Below are 16875 nucleotides of genomic sequence, written 5' to 3' on the forward strand. Positions count from 1 at the left end.
AGTCCGCGCACTTAACCACTACACCAAACTGGCTTTTTAATTCTGGATAGAAGCGCATTTTCTTGCACGCACACCGGGCTCAGACTTTGCTCTGCTGCTTCAGACCGAGACAGCGATCCACCTGCACCAATCAAAAACAGGAGCAAGTCTCTCAGGAGCGAGTCCCATTTTGATTTCAAGCTCAGCTCAGTGGCCTTTGGCGAGCAGCCACCCTGGTCTGCCAGGGGGCGTTAAAAGTGACCTACCTTGCAGGGGTGTTTAGATAAGGATCATGGAAATGGATTATAAAGACAATGGAAGTGAAGTAATCCCTCTGTACGCACCTACACAGAAAGACAACCCTGTGAGGTAGGACAGGTTGAGAGTGTGTGACTGGCCGAAGGTCACCCAGCGAGCTTCCAGGCACAGATGTAGGCGTTGCCAGCTCTAGGCCAGGAAATATCTGGAGATTTTGGGGGTGGAGCCTGAGGATAGCAGGGTTTAGGGAGGGGAGGGACTTCAGTGGGATGTAATGACTGCTGCACACTGCGTTATTTGCTATGAAGACCGATTCCCATAGGGAATAATGGAGAATAGATCTGTGGGTATCTGGGGCTCGGGGGGGAGCTGTTTTTTGAGGTAGATGCACCGAATTTGTAGCATAGCATCCTGTGCCTCTCCTCCAAATACCTTCCAAGTTTCAAAAGGATTGGACCAGGGGGTCCAATTCTATGAGCCCCAAAAGGAGGTGCTCCTATCCTTCATTATTTCTAAAGGAGGGAAGGCACTTAAAAGGTGTGCTGTCCCTTTAAATGTGATGGCCAGAACTCCCTTTGGAGTTCAGTTATGCTGGTCACACCCGTGCTCCTGGCTCCACCCCCAATGTATCTTGGTCTTGTGGCTCCGCACCCCAAGTCCCCAGGTATTTCTTGAATTGGACTTGGCAATCTGAGGCCCGAGGTCACCTAGCGATAGGGTTGCCAAGTCCAATTCAAGAAATATCTGGGGACTTTGGGGGTGGAGCCAGGAGACTTTGGGGGTGGAGCCAGGAGACTTTGGGGGTGGAGCCAGGAGACATTAGGGGTGGAGCCAAAATCAAGGCTGTGACAAGCATAATTGAACTCCAAAGGGAGTTCTGGCCATCACATTTAAAGGGACAGCACACCTTTTAAATGCCTTCCTTCCATAGGAAATAATGAAGGATAGGGGCACCTTCTTTTGGGGCTCATAGAATTGGACCCCCTGGTCCAATCGTTTTGAAACTTGGGTGGTACTTTGGGAAGAGGCACTAGATACTATACTGAAAATTTGGTGCATCTACCTCAAAAAACAGCTCCCCCAGAGTGGAGTCTGAGGAGAGCAGGGTTTGGGGAGGGGAGGGACCAATGGGATATCAGGCCATCGAGTCCATCTTCCAAAGCGGCCATTTTCTCCAAGGGAACTGATTCTTTGTTGCCTGGAGATCAGTTAGGGTTGCCAATCCCCAGCCGGGGGCAGGGGATCCCCCGGTTTGGAGGCCCTCCCTCCACTTCAGGATCATCAGAAAATGGAGGCATGGGGGGAGAGGGAAATGTCTGCTGCGCACTCCATTATTTCCCATGGAGACTGATTCCCATAAGGTATAATGGAGAATTGAATCATGAATATCTGGGGCTCTGGGGGACTGTTTTTTTAAAGCAGAGGCACCAAATTTGTGGCATAGCATCCGGTGCCTCTCCTCAAAACACCCTCCAAGTTTCAAAAATATTGGACCAGGGGGTCCAATTCTATGAGCCCCCGAAGAAGGTGCCCCTATCCTTCATTGTTTCAAAAGGAGGGAAGGCATTCCCTTGAAATGTGATGGCCAGAACTCCCTTTGGAGTTCAATTATGCTGGTCACAACCTTGCTCCTGGCTCCACCCCCAAGGTCTCCTGGCTCCACCCCCAAAGTCCCCAGATACTTCTTGAATTGGACTTGGCAGCCCTAAGATCAGTTGGAATCCCAAGAGATCTCCAGCTGCCCCCTGGAGGTTCTGAAAAAGCACTGTAGTAACGGAACGCACACCCAAAAAACCATCCACCACTAATTACAAAGACCCTTGCTATTGTTAATTATGCTTAAAGGGTGCAGTACATGCATATGCAATGTTGAACCACAAAACTAAGATCACAACACATAGCAAAAACCATAGCAATGGATGTCACAGGTAAAGGGCTTCTGGATCCACTGGATCTTGATGGCACTTGGGGGTTTCTTGGCCACTGTGTGACACAGAGTGTTGGACTGGATGGGCCATTGGCCTGATCCAACATGGCTTCTCTTCTGTTCTTATGTGACACAGAGTGTTGGACTGGATGGGCCACTGGCCTGATCCAACATGGCTTCTCTTATGTTCTTCTGTGACTCAGAGTGTTGGACTGGATGGGCCACTGGCCTGATCCAATATGGCTTCTCTTATGTTCTTCTGTGACACAGAGTGTTGGACTGGATGGGCCATTGGCATGATCCAACATGGCTTCTCTGATGTTCTTATGTGACTCAGAGTGTTGGACTGGATGGGCCACTGGCCTGATCCAATATGGCTTCTCTTATGTTCTTATGTGACTCAGAATGTTGGACTGGATGGGCCACTGGCCTGATCCAACATGGCTTCTCTGATGTTCTTCTGTGACTCAGAGTGTTGGACTGGATGGGCCACTGGCCTGATCCAATATGGCTTCTCTTATGTTCTTCTGTGACACAGAGTGTTGGACTGGATGGGCCATTGGCATGATCCAACATGGCTTCTCTGATGTTCTTATGTGACTCAGAGTGTTGGACTGGATGGGCCACTGGCCTGATCCAATATGGCTTCTCTTATGTTCTTCTGTGACACAGAGTGTTGGACTGGATGGGCCATTGGCCTGATCCAACATGGCTTCTCTTATGTTCTTATGCGACTCAGAATGTTGGACTGGATGGGCCACTGGCCTGATCCAACATGGCTTCTCTGATGTTCTTCTGTGACTCAGAGTGTTGGACTGGATGGGCCATTGGCCTGATCCAAGATGGCTTCTCTGATGTTCTCTTATGTTCTTATAAATCTGTTTTGACCCTTTGTCAGGCCATAATTCTATAATAAAGCCTGAAGCACAAAGATGAGACTGTTTGGAATATTGAACAGGCTGTGCCAAGGGAGATAACAGGAACTCCTCTGGTGTGTATCAGAGCCTCGGCTTCTGGGAATCTTTATTTCTTGTATATAAGTAATGTAGCCTTGTAAAGATACATGGGCAATCATTGTACTTGTTCCTTTTTGTGTTTGTTCCGACACCTGAACGGCCAAGTCTCAGCTATGCCGCAGAAGGATCAAGAGGACCATAGAGCATGTGTAGATTGCCTTTGCTTCGCTAGAGATTCCCCATGAACTGGCTCTGAGAAACAAGCAATGCTTTCAAGGCTGCTGGCTCAGAATTTGTGGTCATGTCGACGGTCATATCGGAAAGCAGTCCCTCATTTCTCCCTATGTTTTAAAGTACTGGCTGGAAATCTTGTGGCCGTTTTCTTTGAAAAGAAGAATTACATCTGACCCCTTGCAAATGCCCCTCTCGTCTTATGAATTCTTCTGCTTCAGGGAAGTCATTTTGGGGCCACTTTTTATTTTTTGCAAAATCAGAAAAGGAGGAGGAGGTTGGATTCATCTCCCCCTGGGGAGGATGGCGGCGCTTGCCAGCGTTGACGGCGCTTGAGTACGGCTCATTTCGTTTTAACAGCCGACATTTTATAAGAAGCACAGCCCACGAAATCCCCATAAACTGTTAACAGATGGGAGGTGTTTCCCAGGATGTCTGTTTGACCGTGCCGAGATGCGTCGCAACAAGCCAAATATATATATATATATATATATATATATATATATATATATATATATATATATATATATATATATTTGTCTTCTCAAATGCAGCTGTGAGCTAGGGATGCCAACCTCCGGGTGTGTCCTGGGGATCCCCTAGAAACTTGCTTAACATAACAGCCACGCAGAATAAATGCCAGATGTTTGAGAGCCTCAAGACATGGAGGTTAGATGTTTGAGAGCCACAAGGGAGGGAGGGAGGGAGGGAGGGAGGGAGGGAGGGAGGAAGAAAATAGATGGGGAGGGAGAACAACTTTAAAGGCATTTCCCAAGCCATTGGAAAGGGAAGGGAAGGGAAGGGGAGGGGAGGGAAGGGAAGGGAAGGGAAGGGAGGAAAATAGATGGGGAGGGAGAACAACTTTAACTTTAAAGGCATTTCCCAAGCCATCAGAAAGGAAAGAAAGGAAGGAAGATTGAAAGGAAGGAAAATAGATGTGGAAGGAAGGAAGGAAGGAAGGAAGGAAGGAAGGAAGGAAGGAAGGAAGGAAGGAAGGAAGGAAGGAAGGAAGGAAGGAAGGAAGGAAGGAAGGAAGGAAGGAAGGAAGGAAGGAAGGAAAATAGATGGGGAGGGAGAAGAACTTTAACTTTAAAGGCATTTCCCAAGCCATCAGAAAGGAAAGGAAAGGAAGGAAGGAAGGAAGGAAGGAAGGAAAAGAAAGAGAGAGAGAAAGAAAGAAAGAAAGAAAGAAAGAAAGAAAGAAAGAAAGAAAGAAAGAAAGAAAGAAAGAAAGAAAGAAAGAGAGGGAGAGAGCTAAAGCTGCTATGTTCCAGGATACCCAAACCACCTTAACTTCCAGTATGCTGTGCAGTTCGGTGACCCACAAGTCGAGAGTTGGGCCTTTAGGCAGAACTGCTAAAGACCCCAAGGGGAAAAAACCCAAGGCCAGGCAGTGGAGGGAGACGGGCTCCCATGTAGCCATTAAATGCTCCAGTCCAGAGAATGAAAGTGGAGTTGGTGGCCTCCGTATAGATGGAGAGGATGAGGCTGCACAGGTTTCATGATGCTCCCTGGCAGCCCGAGAGGGAGGCATTGCCCTTCTGAGAAACCCCGGGGAATCTTGAGCCCCCCCCCCCCCCCGCCCAGTTTATTCCCCTTGGCTGAGGTCTCTGTCCTCCTCAGGCTCCGTCCCCAGATCTCCAGGAGTTTTGGCAACCCTACCCTTCCCATCCCTACTGGTGGCAACCCAACCATGGGTGGACTTTGGATGGTCTCATGAAGGCCCAGGGGTGGAGACAGAGGGGAAGGGGGGAAAGATGGATCATAGGGAGCAGAAATCAGAAAAGGAAGAGATGACGCCAGAGCAAGAGCTGTATCTAGGGCTGCCAGCCTCCACGTGGGGCCTGGAGATCTCCCCACCTTTACAATTGATCTCTGGTTGCCGGAGATAGGGTTGCCAAGTTCGATTCAAGAAATATCTGTGGACTTTGGGGGGTGGAGCCAGGAGACTTTGGAGGTGGAGCCAGGAGCAAGGGTGTGATAAGCGTCATTGAACGTCAAAGGGAGTTCTGGCCATCACAATGAAAGGAGCCGGCTACCTGAACCAGCTTTCGCTGGGATCGAACTCAGGTCCTGAGCAGAGGGCTCCAACTGCAGTACTGCAGCTTTACCACTCTGCGCCACGGGGCTCTTAAAGGTCAAGGTAGTCCCCTGTGCAAGCACCAGTCGTTTCTGACTCTGGGGTGATGTTGCTTTCGCGTTTTCACGGCAGACTTTTTTTCAAGGTGGTTTGCCATTGCCTTCCCCAGTCATCTACGCTTTCCCCCCAGCAAGCTGGGGACTCATTTTACCGACTTTGGCTGAGTCAACCTGGAGCCGGCGACCTGAACCAGCTTCCGCTGGGATCGAACTCAGGTCGTGAGGAGAGGACTCCGACTGCAGTACTGCAGCTTTAACACTCTGCGCCATGGGGCTCTTATAGAAAGAGATGGCTATACAGAAAAGTGATATTGCAACAAAAGGGGGAAAAACTGTATAAAAGTAACAACTGTTGATATGAGTCTTGGCTCGCTACTCGATATTTTGAAACAAACCATTTATTATCAATATTATTGACAGAAAAACACTCCACACTAGATGCCAGATTTTAACAACACTGGCAAAATTACAAAATTTGTTGATGTTACAGTAACAGCAGCAGCAATGAATGGCCTAGGTCAGCTCTCCAGATGTTTTTTGCCTACAACTCCCATCAGCCCCAGCCACTGGCCATGCTGGCTGGGGCTGATGGGAGTTGTAGGCAAAAACATCTGGAGAGCTACCGTTGGCCACCCCTGGCCTAGGTGGCTATCCATTTCATTCGCCTTCTTCAGGCCTAGAATTCAATAATGGAACGCCTGATATTTCCTTCAAATTTATATTTAGAAAGGGAAGGGAAGGGAAGGGAAGGGAAGGGAAGGGAAGGGAAGGGAAGGGAAGGGAGGGAGGGAGGGAGGGAGGGAGGGAGGGAGGAAGGAAGGAAGGAAGGAAGGAAGGAAGGAAGGAAGGAAGGAAGGAAGGAAGGAAGGAAGGAAGGAAGGAAGGAAGGAAGGAAGGAAGGAAGGAAGGAAGGAAGGAAGGAAGGAAGGAAGGAAGGAAGGAAGGAAGGAAGGAAGGAAAATAGATGGGGAGGGAGAACAACTTTAACTTTAAAGGCATTTCCCAAGCCATCAGAAAGGAAAGGAAGGAGGGATGGAAGGAAGGAAAACAGATGTGGAGGGAGAACAACTTTAACTTTAAAGACGCTTGCCAGCTTTTACAATTGTTGTATAGACAGTTGCATTCGGAGCCTCAGAGATCAACAGTTTTGCATTCACGGTTCCCCTTTGTCAGATTCAAAATGTCTCTGTGCTAAGCTCTCTGCTGATCTCTGAGGCTCCAGCCGCAACTGTCTGTACAACAATCGTAAAAGCTGGAGAGCGTCCACAGCATCCTTGCAGCGGCCAGACCGGGCTTGGATTCTGTACTGAACTACAGTACTAAATGTACATAACTGATTAATCATTGTTGTCTCTTTAAGTCACTCCTCTGAGCCAAGCCAGCCAGAAGCTTGGAGAATGCATTTAAAGTTGCTTTCTTTCCACCTCTCCCTCCCTCCTCTCTTTGCCATCCTGCCTGCCTGCCTTCATGTTTTTTCAGCTCTCAAACATCTGACATTCATGTCTTGCAGCTCTCAAATATCTTATTTCTTCCATGTGCCTCTTATGTTAAGCAAATTTGGCCACCCCTGATGTAGAGCCAGCTTTTCTCCCCAAGGGGCCTTCCATGATTCTCCTCGCCTCCGTTTTAGCCTCGCCTCAGCCCTGCTAGGTGGGCTAGGCTGAGAACGTGTGACAGTGTGAGAACACTGTGACACACACAGTGAATTTCTATGCATCAAGTAGGGATGCCAGTCTCCAGGGGGGACCTGGGGATTCCGTCAAATTCCAGCTCATCTCTGGACAACAGAGATCAGTTTCCTCTGGAGACAATGAAGGCTTTGAAGGGTGGACTCTGTGGCATCGTGCCCCACTGAGGTTCCTTACCTTCCCAGGCTCTGTCCCCAAATCTCCAGCAGTTTCCCAACCTGGATCTGGCAACCCAAACCCCCATCCCCTTCCGATAGCCAGGGGAGCTGGGCAACTCTAGCTCCAAGAGGGAATTCGAACCTGGGTCTCCTGATCTGGCAAGTCCAAATCACTACACTACACTAACTCCGCTTTAAATGCCTAATTTAAAAAAAAAATCAGGAAAAAAATAGCAATGTAGCCAAGTGCAAAGTGATGCGCATCGGGGCCAAAAATCCTAGCTATAAATAAAAGTTGATGGGGTGTGAACTGGCAGAGACTGACCAAGAGAGGGATATTGGGGTTGTGGCAGATCACTTCCTGAAAATGTCGAGATAGTGTGCGATTGCAATAAAAAAGGCCAACGCCATGCTGGGAATTATTAGGAAGGGAACTGAAAACAAATCAGCCAGTATCATAATGCCCCTGTATAAATCGATGGTGCGGCCTCATTTGGAATACTGTGTACAATTCTGGTCGCCGCACCTCAAAAAGGATATTATGGCATTGGAAAAAATGCAGAAAAGGACAACTAGATTAAAGAATTTGAACACTTTCCCTGTGAAGAAGGATTAAAATGCTTGGGGCTCTTTAGTTGTAGAAACGTCAACTGAGGGGTGACATGATAAAGGTTTACAAGATTATGCACGGGATAGAGAAGGCAGGGAAAGAAGTACTTTTCTCCCTTTCTCACAATACGAGAACTCGTGGGCATTCAATGAAATTAGAACTGATAAAAGGAAGTCCTTCTTCACCCAAAGGGTGATTAACATGTGGATTTCACTGCCATAGGAGGTGGTGGCGGCTACAAGCATAGCCAGCTTCAAGAGGGCAATGGATAAGAATATGGAGCAGAGGTCCATCAGTAGCTCTTAGCCACAGCTTATTGTTGGAACTCTCTGTCTGGGGCAAGTGATGCTCTGTATTCTTGTGCTTGGGGCTGGGGGTGCAGTAAAAGGGCTTCTAGTGGTGGACCTCCTGATGGGATTTTTTGGCCTCTGTGTGACACAGAGTGTTGGAGTGGATGGGCCATTGGCCTGATCCAACCTGGCTTCTCTTATGTTCTTATGTTCTAATCTAATACAACATAGCTATTTACCCCTCTAAGCTATAACAGGCATTTCTCTTTTTAGCATAAAGGCCATCTTCACTCCTTATCTCCTTTGGCTTTTCTCTCACCTACCGCGCCTTCTTCCTTTTGTTCCTAAATCAATCAGGAAGTCCCGGGCTAACCTCATTTATTGCCCAGGGCCTGAGGGGGGGGGGGCGTTGTTGACTTCCCTCTCCGGCCCTCTCCCCCTTCTTTTGTCTCCCCGTCCCCAACATGATTTTGGTCTTCAACTTGTGAGATTAAAAAGAAATTAAAGAGATAAACGAAAAGCAGAAGCCGTATCTTTTTAAGGAGAAGGACAAACAGCAGGGGAGGCAGGGGGGGGCGCTTTCCAGATAACACTTCCCCGGCCCAGAGACGTGGCTGAAAGGTTGATACACTCCATCACTACCCCCTTCAAAGGGGCTTCCCTTCCAGTTTCAAGGGCTTCAATTGTCCTTGTCAACAAAGGAAGGAGAATCACACCTGCAATCTGATAGACTCCTTTTTTGCTCCTCTTTTAGCACCTTAGATAGTCCGTCACCTCGGGAGTGCTGTTGGGTAATACTTCCCAATTTCCACCACCTCCTTTTTAAAAAAAAAGAAAAGAAAACCACAATGACAGAGTTTTAAACGTTTGCCCCCCTTTTAAAAAAAAAGTTTCAAAAATTACGGTGGCAAAAGAGACAAGAAAGTAGGTACAACCCAGAAGAGAATCAGATTTGTCTACCGATTCAGCAAATCCTCCTGCATTTATTATCACAGTTTTTGTGCTAATAAAGCAAAGATAGTGAGCCCCGTGGCGCAGAGTGATAAAGCTGCAGTACTGCATTCAAGCTCTCTGCTCACAACCTGAGTTCGATCCCGGCAGAAGCTGGTTTCAGGTAGCCGGCTCCAGGTTGACTCAGCCTTCCATCCTTCCAAGGTCAGCAAAATGAGTCCCCAGCTTGCTGGGGGGAAAGTGTAGATGACTGGGGAAGGCCATGGCAGACCACCCCATAAAACGTCTGCTGTGAAATATCATGATGTGATGTCACCCCAGAGTCAGAAACAACTGGTGCTTGCACGGGGGACTACCTTTACCTTTTTTAAAAGGTAAAGGTAGTCCCCTGTGGAGAAGGCCCTGATGCTGGGAAAGACGGAGGGCAAAAGAAGGGGACGGCAAAAGATGAGATGGCTGGACAGCGTTACTGATGTAACTAACACAAATTTGAGCAGACTTCGGAGGATGGTGGAAGACAGGAGGGCCTGGCGTGACTTTGTGACTGAACAACAAAAGTCCCCTATGCAAGCATCAGTCGTTTCTGACTCTGGGATGACGTCGCACCGTGACGTTTTCACAGCAGACTTTTTAGGGGGTGGTTTGTCATCGCCCTCCCCAGTCATCTACGCTTTCCCCCCAGCAAGCCGGGTACTCATTTTACCGACCTCGAAAGGATGGAAGGCTGAGTTGACCTGGAGCTGGCTACTTGAACCCAGCTTCCACCGGGATCAAACTCAGGTCATGAGCAGAGCTTGGACTGCAATACTGCAGCTTTACCACTCTGTGCCACGGGGCTCTTGGGTTTTTGTGCTAAGGACTTGCTAAAATAATAATAATTCTCCCAGTAATGGGCAAGCAATTGTTGGCATCTACTGAATTGCAAGCCCTGACGGGTATGGCCCAGGATAGCCTGATCTCATCAGATCTGGGAAGCTAAGGAGGGCCGTCCCTGGCTAGTGCTTGGATGGGAGACCTCCAAGGAAGCTCAGGGTCTCTCTGCACGGGCAGGCCATGGCAAAACACCTCTGAATCATAGAATCCTAGATTTGGAAGGGACCTCCAGGGTCATTTAGTCCAACCCCCTGCACAATGTTGGAAACTCACAAACGCCTCCCTCTAAATTCACAGGATCTTCATTGCTGTCAGAGGGCCATCTAGCCTCTGTTTAAAAACCTCCAAGGAAGGAGAGCCCACCACCTCCCGAGGAAGCTAAGGAGGGCCGTCCCTGGCTAGTGCTTGGATGGGAGACCTCCAAGGAAGCTCAGGGTCTCTCTGCACGGGCAGGCCATGGCAAATGAAGGGCTGTCATATAGAGGATGGTGTAGAATTGTTTTCTATGGCCCCGGAAGGTAGAACCAGAACCAATGGGTTGAAATTAAATCAAAAGAGTTTCTGGCTCAACATTAGGAAGAACTTCCTGACCCTTAAAGTGGTTCCTCAGTGGAACAGGCTTCCTCGGGACGTGGTGGGCTCTCCTTCCTTGGAGGTTTTTAAACAGAGGCTGGATGGCCATCTGACAGCAATGATCCTGTGAATTTAGGGGGAGGTGTTTGTGCGTTTCCTGTATTGTGCAGGGGGTTGAATCAGATGACCCTGGAATTCCCTTCCATGCTTCTATGATTCTTTAAATCACTTCTCCATGCCAAGCCAACTGGCTTCCTTGCGGCTCTCAAACATGGGATGTTCATGTCTTGCGGCTCTCCAGTGCCAGATTAAACCCTGTGGAGACCCCTATGCAGTCAAAATCTTTGGGCAGTCAAACTAATCTCACAAATTATCTTAGTCCGAGCACCTGCCCACCCACCACCCATGGCCCCCACTGCAGCTTGCAGGCCCCTTCTTAAAAGCCCCTTTGACAAAGCTGTGGGGGAGAGGCAGAGAGAGGCAAACTTGGTGAGGACGCCGGCAGCAGCCGCACCAGGCAAGTCGGGCAAAGAACAGCTCAGTTGCTGGCTGCGCGGGGGTGGAAGCTGGCCCGGGGCCCCTAAAGGCACGGGAGCCCTTAGGCCAGTGCCCGCTTGGCCTCATTGTTACTCCAGCTCTGCGGCTCTCAAACATCTGGTGCTTATTCTGTGTGGCTCTTCCGTTGAGCAAGTTTGGCCAACCCTGGACTAGTCTGGAACTTATTCTCAAAGAATGTCAAATGTAATTCTTATGGCCTTTGCTGTGATAAAGGGGCCATGACTCAGTGGTAGAGCATTTCCTTTGCATGAAGAAGGTATCAAGTTTTAATACGGCTGCCAGTCAGAGAAGGCAATACTAACCCAGAGAGTTTCATTAGTGGGCGGCTGCCAAGCCGGGTAGGCAATATTAACCTTGAGAGACTGATCAATGGGCTGTAGGTTTGCCAATCCCCAGGTGGGGGCAGGGGATCCCCCGGTTTGGGGGCCCTCCCCCTGCTTCAGGGCCATCAGAAAGCGGGGGGAGGGGAGGGAAATGTCTGCTGGGAACTCTATTGTTCCCTATGGAGACTTTTCCCCATAGGGTAGAATGGAGAATTGATCCATGGGTATCTGGGGCTCTGCGGGGGTCCTGTTTTTTGAGGTAGAGGCACCGAATTTTTAGCATAGCATCTGGTGCCTCTCCTCAAAGCAACCCCCAAGTTTCAAAAAGACTGGACCAGGGGGTCCAATTCTATGAGCCCCAAAAGAAGGTGCCCCTATCCTTCATTATTCCAAATGGAGAGAAAGCATGTTAAAGGAATGCAGTCCCTTTAAATGTGATGGCCAGAACTCTGTCCAGAGTTCAATCATGCTTGTCACAGCCTTGCTCATGGCTCCACCCCCCAAAGTCTCCTGGCTCCACCCCCAAAGTCTCCTGGCTCCACTCCCAAAGTCCCCAGATATTTTTTGAGCCAGACCTGGCAACCCTAATGGACTGACTTGGGATAAGGCACCGTAGTGTGAACCAAGCCACAATCCAGTTTTAAAAAGGTGTAATTAGCATTGCTTGGAGAAATGCCCTAAATTTGTCAATAGAGCAATTTATCTGATGTTTTGGGGAAGAAGAGAAGGGTGATTCCTTGATACAAAATAATCATTTCTGCACGTATTGCCTCTCCCCTTCAAGAATACTGAAAAAAATCCTGACTTGAATAGCCCAGGCAAGCCTAATCTCATCAGATCTTGGAAGCTATGCGGGGCCGACGCTGGCAAGTATTTGGATGGGAGACCTCCTTGGAATACCAGAGCCAGAAGGCAGGGGCAGGCTTTATTCAGCCATCTTCCTGCATATCCTCCAGGCCCCCTGTAGGGGTCAGTCCTTAAAGGCCGCCATGACTTCCAGGTGTACACACACGCACACTCTCACACGCGCACGTTTTAAAAGATACTGCAAAGATTTCCACAAACGTGAAAAGTTGCAATCCTTACTTGGGAAAAAGCGTTGGAAGTGGAAACTGCTTCTACGTGAGAATGCATGGGAGTGGGCAGTATAGGGCAATTTAACCATTTTTTTTATTTTAAAAATTATATCTTATTTGTTACATTTCTAATCTGTCTTTTGAGTCATACGTGGACTCCCGATGCAGACAATTCGCAAGAACACCGGGTGTCAAACCTCCCCTGGAAGCCAGGTTCTTTGCTGCCCTGGTACAAGTTGTGCATCTGCAAAAGGACTTCCCGAACTCTCATAGGATGCAAGAGCTGGACATGCAAATGCCTGGTGATATGAGAATAGGGTTGCCAATCCCCAGGTGGGGGCAGGGGATTCCCTGGTTTGCAGGCCCTCCCCCTGCTTCAGGGTCATCAGAAAGCGGGGGGAGGGGAGGGAAATGTCTGCTGAGAACTCTATTATTCCCTATGGAAAGTGATTCCCATAGGGTATAATGGAGAATTGATCCATGGGTATCTGAGGTGCGGGGGGGGGGGGAGCCTGTGTTTTGACGTAGAGGCACCAAATTTTCAGCATAGCATTCGGTGCCTCTCCTCAAAACACCCTCCAAGTTTCAAAAAGATTGGACCACAGGGTCCAATTCTAAGAGCACCAGAAGAAGGTGTCCTAATCCTTCATTATTTCCTATGGAAGGCAGGCATTTAAAAAGGCGTGTGGTCCCTTTAAAAGTGACGGCCAGAACTCCCTTTGGAGTTCAATGATGCTTGTCACACCCTGGCTCCACCCCCAAAGCCTCCTGGCTCCACCCCCAAAGTCCCCAGATATTTCTTGAATTGGACTTGGCAACCCTTAATGAGGAGGAAAGGAACATAATTTGCTCTGGTTCTGGGGCTACAGCGTGGAGGACGGAGCCCTTGCGGGTAGGGGCATGTGACCCATTTTTCTTCACCTTTGTTTTGCTTCAAATAAGATGGGTTGTGCAATTTTTTTTTTTAATCAGAAAAGTATCCCTTATATCCCTTACATGGGTGGCCCAGGCTAGCCTGATCTTCTCAGATCTCAGAAGCTAGGGTTGCCAATCCCCAGGTGGGGGCAGGGGATCCCCCGGTTTAGAGGCCCTCACCCCCGCTTCAGGGTCATCAGAGAGAGGCGGGGGGGGGGGGAAATGTTTGCTGGGAACTCTATTATTCCCTATGGAGACTTATTCCCATAGGAAATAATAGAGAATTGATCTGCGGGTATCTGAGGGTCTGGGGGGGGTCTGTTTTTTGAGGTAGAGGCACCACATTTTCAGTATAGCATCTGGTGCCTCTCCCTAAAACACCCCCCAAGTTTCAAAAAGATTGGACCAGGGGGTCCAATTCTATGAGCCCCAAAGGAAGTGCCCATATCCTTCATTATTTCCAATAGAGAGAAGGCATTTGAAAGGCGTGTAGTGCCTTTAAAAATGCGATGGCCAGAACTCCCTTTGGAGTTCAATTATGCTTGTCACAATCTTGCTCCTGGCTCCACCCACAACGACTCCTGGCTCCACCCCCCAACATCTCCTGGCTCCACCCCCAAAGTCCCCAGATATTTCTTGAACTGGACTTGGCAATCCTATCAGAAGCTAAACGGGGTCAGCCCTGGTTCGTACTTGGATGGGAGAGCACCTGGGAAGTCCAAGGTTGCAATGGCAAACCACCTGCGAACGTCTCTTGCCTTGACTTGGATGGCCCAGGCTAGCCCAAGCTCATCAGATCTAAGTAGGGTCAGCCATGGTTAGTGCTTGGATGGGAGACCACCGAGAAGGGCTGGATTAACAATTAGGGCGAGTAGGCACTGGCCTATGGGCTTCCATGCCTTTAGGGGCCCTGGGATGGCTCCCCCCCCAGTTTCCCCCCTGTTTGCAGCCCTCCCAGCCTGCACGCGCAGCCAGCAACTGAGCTGCTCTTTGCCCGACTTGCCTGGGGCGGCTGCTGCTGGCATTGTCACCAAGTTTGCCTCTCTCTGCCTCTCCCCCGCAGCTTTGTCAAAGGGGCTTTTAAGAAGGGGCCTGCAGGCTGCAGCGGGGGCCACGGGCGGCGGGACAGGTGGTCTGACTCTGAGATAATCTGCAAGGCCCCCCCCCCAAGATTTCGACTGCCTAGGGGCCATCACAGGTTTTAATCCGGCCCCGCCGCCGCCACGGGAATCCTGGGCTGCTACACCCAGGCAACGGCAAACCATCTCTGAACGGCTCTTGCCCTGAAAACCCTTCTGGGTCGCCTTAGATCGGCTGCGGTTTCAGCATTTTCTAGCACCATCTTGTACATATTTTATCCTGATGACCTCAGCACTTAAGGCTAGGTATATCGGATTTCCCTTTGGCTATACAGTCTTGAAGAGCCCCGTGGCGCAGAGTGTTAAAGCTGCAGTACTGCAGTCCAAGCTCTCTGCTCACAACCTGAGTTCGATCCCCAGTGGAAGCTGAGTTTTCAAGTAGTTGGCTCGAGGTTGACTCAGCCTTCCATCCTTCCGAGGTCGGTAAAATGAGTCCCCAGCTTGCTGAGGGGGGAAGTGTAGATGACTGGGAAAGGCAAGGGCAAACCACCCCGTAAAAAGTCTGCCGTGAAAACGCTGTGAAAGCAACGTCACCCCAGAGTCGGAAACAACTGGTGCTTGCACAGGGGACCTTTCCTTTCCTTTCCATAAAATCTTAATTTTCACAAGACCTTCACTGATGGTTTTTGAAGTAAATGCTGTCACAAACAAAGTCATTTTTGAAGGGTTCTATAAAGTTAAAAAAAAAAGTCGGAGTTTGCTGAATACCGATAAAAGGAATTTTCATTTATTTGTATTATTGGTATTTACTTTAAAAAAAAAAAACAACTCAGCTTTTACTTGTTAATAGAACAGAATCAAATGAGACTTCTTCTTTTTTTAACTCTGGTGAGAGACGTGTTCTCTTTTCCCAAACTGGAGAGTTTTAAACCAATTTTTTTTTTAATTTATTTTTTATTGAGGGAATAATTGCAAAGGCTTTAGAAAAATGTGTAATATTAGCATACAAGCGATGGGCATCTTAGACCCTGGGATATACGAACTGTTTAAGGTCGGGAAACTGATAAACCCTCTTTTGGCTTTAGCGAAATGTATGGGCAGAGGGACTCAGGGTGGCAGATGTTACTCTGCCCTAGATATTTTTTTCCCATTTAAAACATCGCCCTCTCTTCTCAGTGGCTGGGATTATAGGTTTATACGCTGCCCAGCAGGAATGGACTGAGAATCCTTTGAAACAAAAAAGCTTTGGAGTTAAGATGAGTGATGATGGTTTGTCTGTTGGTTAGTTCTTTTTATATAAAGCAGATCAAGGCGATGCTTCGAAATCATGAGTTATGTGGGAAACAAAATACAGAATGCTTAAAATGATACATAGTTTAATATAACCCACCTTCAGAACTCCTCCGGTTTAAGCAAAAGGTTAACGCCATTAAAAAAAAGAAGAAAGAAACCTAGCCAATACTGGATTCAAAAAGCAAAAAAAAGTTACATCCTTTTAAGAATTCTTATTTAGAAACCAATATCAATGCTGGAGATGCGACAGTTTTAATTGGAAAAAAAAAAAAGAGTATGCTCGAAAAGGCAAAAAAGACCAAAGTCCATCAAACTCAAAGACGCCATCCTGCCAAGTTTAGCTTTTTAAAATTAAAATTAAATCATTTTAATCCCAAGAACACTGGTAGCTTGTACACATCTAACTGAATTTGGGTTTTTTTAGCAGTCTATCCTGTCTTTTAAAAAGTCGTTTATAATGGAATCCAGTCCTTTCTCGTTGATTGTAAGGTAATACATATTTGATGTGGTAGAGTTCTGATCCCGTTTGCATAAAATAAACACCATAATCCATACCATCAAACTTTAACTGAATCATCTCTTTCTTATTCAGACTTTAGCTACTCTTTGCTTAAAATGCATCTTCTTCCCCTAAATGAGACAAAATGTCAGTTTTCAAAGAGATAAAGCGTCTACTCTTAGCTCGTCTATAGGTAAGTATAGGACTTTCCCCATCAAACTTCCCATAAAGGACGCCTAGGGGAGATGGAAGTTTTTTAAATCTAATTTGTATTTTTAAAAAAGAATTTTGTTCTGGTTATTTTACAAAGGAAACATCTTTACGAGCTAGATATTTAAGAAGAGAAAATGCAATTACATTCATTTATGTCAACACGGTAGCACTATTTCTCTCAAAAACAACGCAAGTTAATCATATTGCGAAACCTTCGTTTATTTCCCCTAACTTTCCTTCATTGAACATATGAATCTAAGAATCTGGCTCTGTGTGGCGATTCTCC

This window comes from Heteronotia binoei, chromosome 17, assembly GCF_032191835.1.
Source record: "Heteronotia binoei isolate CCM8104 ecotype False Entrance Well chromosome 17, APGP_CSIRO_Hbin_v1, whole genome shotgun sequence".
Classification (NCBI taxonomy): domain Eukaryota; kingdom Metazoa; phylum Chordata; class Lepidosauria; order Squamata; family Gekkonidae; genus Heteronotia; species Heteronotia binoei.